Source organism: Ornithorhynchus anatinus, chromosome X1, assembly GCF_004115215.2.
Source record: "Ornithorhynchus anatinus isolate Pmale09 chromosome X1, mOrnAna1.pri.v4, whole genome shotgun sequence".
NCBI classification, from domain to species: Eukaryota; Metazoa; Chordata; class Mammalia; order Monotremata; family Ornithorhynchidae; genus Ornithorhynchus; species Ornithorhynchus anatinus.
In genome coordinates this window covers 108,248,693-108,254,692 of record NC_041749.1, presented here as the reverse complement: position 1 = coordinate 108,254,692, position 6,000 = coordinate 108,248,693, and positions in this window count along the sequence as shown.

Genomic DNA, 6,000 nt, shown 5'->3' with positions numbered 1-6,000 from the left:
TTAGAATTAATCAGTCGATGGCATTTATTGAGCGCTGACAATGTGCAGAGCACTGGACTGAGCGCTTGGGAGAGGATGATGCGAGAGTCGGTGGACATGTTCCCCGGCCACAAGGACCTTACAGTCTAGAGGATCTTAGGGAACTTTTCCAGGCACCAGATTTGCTGGGGAATTTCCACAGTCCAGATGCATTGGTGTCGAGGTCCTGGTGTTGTTTCTGGCTCTTCTCCTGTGTCTGACTTCATGACTTTCCCAATAATTGGGACAGATGCCACATCTTCTCAGGTCAACAGATGTTGGCTGTTTTGCAGGGCCTCATCGTCAATGGGAGGACATTGAACTGTTCTTGCATCACCCTGACTTGCTCTTTTTGTTCATCCTCCATCCCACCCCCACGGCACTTATAATAATAATAATAATGATGGTATTTGTTAAGCGCTTACTATGTGCCAAGCACCGTTCTAAGCACTGGGGTAGATACAAGGTAATCAGGTTGTCCCACGTGGGGCTCACAGACTTAATCCTCATTTTACAGATGAAGGAACTGAGGCACGGAGAAGTGAAGTGACTTGCCCAAAGTTACACAGCTGATAAGTGGCGGAGCCGGGATTAGAACCCATGACCTCTGACTCCCAAGACCGGTCTCTTTCCACTAAGCCACGCTGCTTCTCAATGTACACTTCACTTATGCACGTACCTGTAACTTATTCCTTTATATTAACGTCTGTCTCTCCCCCTCTAAACTGTAAGCTTGTTGTGGGGAGGTAATGTGTCTGTTTATGCTTTTGTTGTACTCTCCCAAGCGTTTAGAACAATGCTCTGCACACAGTAAGCACTCAATAAATACGATTAGATGAATGAATAAATGAATGCCATATCTTCAGGATTCTCTTCTTGTCCATGATGAGGCTGGAGCCACCTCCATTCCTGGGAGGTCCTGGGGTGTCAGGAGCAGGGCCATATAATAATAATAATGTTGGTATTTGTTAAGCGCTTACTATGTGCAGAGCACTGTTCTAAGCGCTGGGGTATACAGGGTAATCAGGTTGCCCCACATGAGGCTCACAGTCTTAATCCCCATTTTACAGATGGGGGAACTGAGGCACAGAGAAGTTAAGTGACTTGCCCACAGTCACCCAGCTGACAAGGGGCAGAGGCGGGATTCGAACCCATGACCTCGGACTCCCAAGCCCGGGTTCTTTCCACTGAGCCATGCTGCTTCTCTATCATTTCTCTAGCCAAGTGGAGAAGCTTTTGGATCCCCAGTGGGCCCCATAGCTCTGGATCTCTTCGACTTTGGCATCCCACCACCTGTCGTGCATGTTTTGAAATTTGATTTGCAAGCTGTGACTCGGGTTTCTGAAAGCTTCACTCGCCTATCTGAGTTCTTGTGTGCCTCAAGGTCCTGCTGGTGCAATACGTGTTATGCAACATGAGGTCGGCCTTTTATCTCCGAGTCATTTGTCTCCAACCGATCTTGTGACTTCCCTTGGCCGCGCCCAATGTCTTGACAGCTACCTTGGCCTGGTTGATAGAGCACGTGCCTGAGAGTCAGAAGATCACGGGTTCTAATCCTGTTTCCTCCACGTGTCTCCTGTGTGACCTTGGGCAAGTGACTTCACTTCTCTGGGCCTCAGTTCCCTCATCTGTAAAATGAGGATTAAGATTATGAGCCCTACAAAGGACAGGGACTGTGTCCATCACGACTATTTATTTCCATTTATTTGCTATTGTTTTAATGAGATGTTCTTCCCCTTGATTCTATTTATTGCCATTGTTCTTGTCTGCCCGTCTCCCCCAGTTAGACTGTAAGCCCGTCAAAGGGCAGGGACTGTCTCTATCTGTTACCGATCTGTACATTCCAAGTGCTTAGTACAGTGCTCTGCACATAGTAAGCGCTCAATAAATACTATTGAATGAATAACTATCTTGTATCTACCCCAGCGCTTAGAACAGTGCCTAGCACATAATAAGCACTTAACAAATACCATTATTATTATTATTATTATTCATTCATTCAATCATATTTATTGAGCGCTTGCAGTATGCAGAGCACTGTACTCAGCACTTATTGGGCGAGTACAGTACAGAAGTAAACAGTGACATTCCCTGCCCAGAAGGAGCTTACAGTCTAGAGGAGAGGAGACAGACTGAATACAAATAAATAAAATTACAGATATGTACATAAGTGCTGTGGGGCTAAGAAAGGGGAAGAGCAAAGGGAACAAGTCAGGGCAATGGAGAAGGGAGTAGGAGATGAGGAAAGATGGGGCTTAGTCTGGGAAGATCTCTTGGAGGAGATGTGCCTTCAGTAAAGCTTTGAAGGGGGGAGAGTAATTGTCTGTCGGATTTGAGGAGGGAGGGCATTCCAGGCCAGAGGCAGGATGTGGACTAGGGATCGGCGGTGAGATAGGCAAGATCGAGGCACAGTGAAAAGGTTAGCACTAGAGGAGCAGAGTGTGCAGACTGCGTTGAAGAAGGAGAGTAGCGAGGTGAGGTAGGAGGGGGCAAGGTGGTGGATTGTTTTAAAGCCTATGTGAGGAGCTTGTCGGATGCAGTGGTGGAGGGGCAACCACTGGAGTTTGAGGAGAGGGGTGACATGTCTTGAACGATTTTGTAGAAAAATGATCCGGGCAGCAGAGTGAAGTGTGGTCTGGAGTGGGGAGAGACAGGAAGCTGGGAAGTCAGCAAGGAGGCCGATGCAGTAATCCAAGGGGGATAGGATGAGCAGTTCGGATGGAGAGGAAAGGGCGGATTTTAGCTATGCTGCGAAGGTGGGACTGGCAGGATTCAGTGATGGATTGAATATATGGGTTGAATGACAGAGAGGAGTCGAGGATAACGCCAAGGTCACGGGCTTGTGAGACAGGAAGGATGGTGGTGGGTGGTGGTGTCGTCTACAGTGATGGGAAAGTCAGAGGGAGGACAGGGTTTAGGTGGGAGGATAAGGAGCTCTGCATTGGACGTGTTAAGTTTGAGGTGACGGAAAGACATCCTAGTAGAGATGTTTTGAAGGCGGGAGGAGATGCGAGACTGGAAAGAAGGAGAGAGATTAGGGCTGGAGAAGTAGAGTCTTATCTGGAATGCAACATCGCATATCGGTTTGTGACCAGGCTGCTCTTTCTCTCTCCTTGAAGCCTGGATCTAGGGAGGCTGGTTTTTTTTTAAAGATATTTGTTAAGTGCTTACTATGTGCCGGGCACCGAACTAACTGTTAGGATAGATACAAGGTTAGCCACAGTCCAAGATCCGTGTGGGGTTCACATTCTTAATATCCATTTTACAGATGAGGTAACAGAGGCACAGAGAAGTGAAGTGAGTTGCCCAAGATCACACAGCAGTCAAGTGGCGGAGCCAGGATTAGAACTCAGGTCCTTCTGACTCCCAGATCTGTGTTCTATTCCTAGGCCACGCTTCTGTTGCCCTGGCTGGTCTCATGCTGCCTAACCCACCTGCCTTCTGCTCTCAATGGGTCAGTTCATTCATTGTCATACTTATTGAGCGCTTACTGTGTGCTGAGCACTGTACTAAGTGCTTGGAAAGTACAATTCAGCAACCGATAGAGACGATCCCTGCCCACAACGGGCTCACAGTCGAGAAGGGTCAGTTCAGCCAGGGCGGTCAGAGTCGGTCTATCAACTGATCAATCATGAATCGGTAGTATTTACTGAGTGTCTACTGTGTGCAGAACACTGCACCAAGCACTTGGGAGAGTTCAGTAAATAGGCACAATCCCTTTTCTCCTAGGGTTTATCATCTAGTGAGGGAGTTAGACCAGCAAAGTCTATTACGGATAGGATGAAGTAATAGAGAATTCAAGATCTATACGTAAGTGCCCTGAGGAGTTGTGAGTATTTGGAAGTTAGGGGTTATAATAAAGTGGGGAGATTAGAGATTAACCCATCCCGCCCCATTCATCCCACAGAGCTGAGCCAGCAGGGCTGGAGCCAGGAAAGGAGACCCCATTATTAGTGGGGCCAGCGGGAGGAAAATGTGGCAATTGGAAAGTCATAAACTCATATCTCCCCCCACCCCGCCCCTCCCCTTCCACCTACCTTTGTGTGACCCAGCCCTTCACCTCCCCTCCCCTCCTCAGGCCTCAGGTTCCTGATCTGTATATTAGGGATGCCAGTCTGCTTCTCAGGCTGGAGAGGAGGAGAGCCAGTCAAGGCCGGGAGGAAGCCGCTGGGCCCAACCGAACGAACCGTGGTTCAGTTGATTGATGGACGAGACCCATCCTACTCCCTGTCTGACGGCCTCCTCCTTCTGGGGACCCAGGAAACTGGAATGCCCTTATGGAGTCGAAAGCCAACACGGCAGCAGACAGGTCTCCCTCATCCTCCCTGAGTGCCATCAGGGGTTTGGCTGAGGGGCAGTGAGTCCCCCCCCATCTCCCGTTCACCCCATCCATCTCTCCCCACCCCAGCCCGATGCCGCCAGACCACTGGGAGGCTGAGGCAGATGTGTTATCTTTGAAGGACGCCCACTCCCAAGCCTCATCCAGGCACCCGTGAGTTGACCCCGTCCTCCTTTCTACGGGTGTGCAATCTGAGGGGGAGGTGACATACCGAGGGTAGCCAGCCAGATTCCCGCTCTCCCGCCCACCTCACTGATTCCGGCTCACCTAGAGCCTCTCTGTTCCACCACAGAGACACCCAGGTTTATGGTGTCCCACCCACAGCCAGCCTTCTGACGCTGGTGCCACCCCTGTGGGAGAACAGTGAGTGATTTATGGGTGGGAGGGAAGGGATGAGGAGATGTCATTAAGCAGCCACTCCCGCTGTTGGCCAGCCCCTTCCCCGTGCTGCCCATGGCTGGGTAATTAAAAGAGGCTTGCAGGAGGGAGAAAGAGCCGCGGCAGGCGGAGGGAAAATAATGAACAAGGAGATGTGGAAATTTGTTGCTCTCCGGCTCTAATGCATTCTCCAGTGCCCGGCACAATGAACCCAGATGAAGATAAAAGTTTTCCAAAATTGCATTAAGGGGCTATTAGGAGGGCTGATCCATTCCCACAGGTGCCCCCCCTCCCTTCCCCAGCCTCGGGGCGGGCTTGAAGTCACAAAGCGGGGGGTCTCTCTCTCTCTCTATGCTTTCCTCATGAGTGGGTGTGGCTGAGAGGAGCCCCCCCCATCTCTCATTTTCACACCCCCACCTCTCCTCCTGGCTTGATTTCCCAAGGGAGGCCCGGGGAAGGCCAAGGGGATGGGGAAGCGGGGGAACGGACAAGGCAGAAACCTCACCCCTCCCAGGGTCATGAGTATCTCCTCTCTGCCCCCCCACCCCCACCCCCCAACACACACAGAGGCCTGACTCTGTAGGTCTTTTGACTCAACCTTGCAGAGAATCACTGACCTGGCCATTTTGGGGGGTGGGGGGAGTGGGGGGAGGGAGGAGAGGAGAGAAGGAAGTTACTTACTGGGTTACAATGTATCAGCTGCCAGGCTGGTGAACCAGAACCTTATTTCTACTTGTTTGCAAGTCCGCTTTACTCCTCAGATGTAACTAGCCTCACCCCGTCCGGGTCAAGCACAGCATGGCCTAGTGGAAAGATCACGGGTCTGGGAGTCAGAGGACGTGGGTTTTAATCCCGGCTCCGCCACGTGTCTGCTGTGTGATCTTGGGCAAGTCACTTCACTTCTCAGTTACCTCATCTGTAAAACGGGGATCAAGCCTGTGAGCCCCATGTGAGACAGGGACTGTGTCCAACCTGATTACCTTGTTTCTACCTTAGCGCTTAGAACAGTGCTTGGCACATAGTAAGCACTTAACAAATGCCACAGTTATTATTGTTATCTCTCATTAACACCGGAGGAGGGGAAGGATGTCTGGCAGATTTGAAGGAGGAGGGAGTTCCACAGAGGGGGAAAGGTGTGAACAATGGGTTGGAGATGGGAAGAGTCAGGAATGAGGTAGGGTAAGAGGTTTGCTTGGGAGGAATGAAGAGTACAAGATGAGAGTGGAAGGGTCAGAGGGAGCCAGTTGGTGGTCCATCAGGAGCTT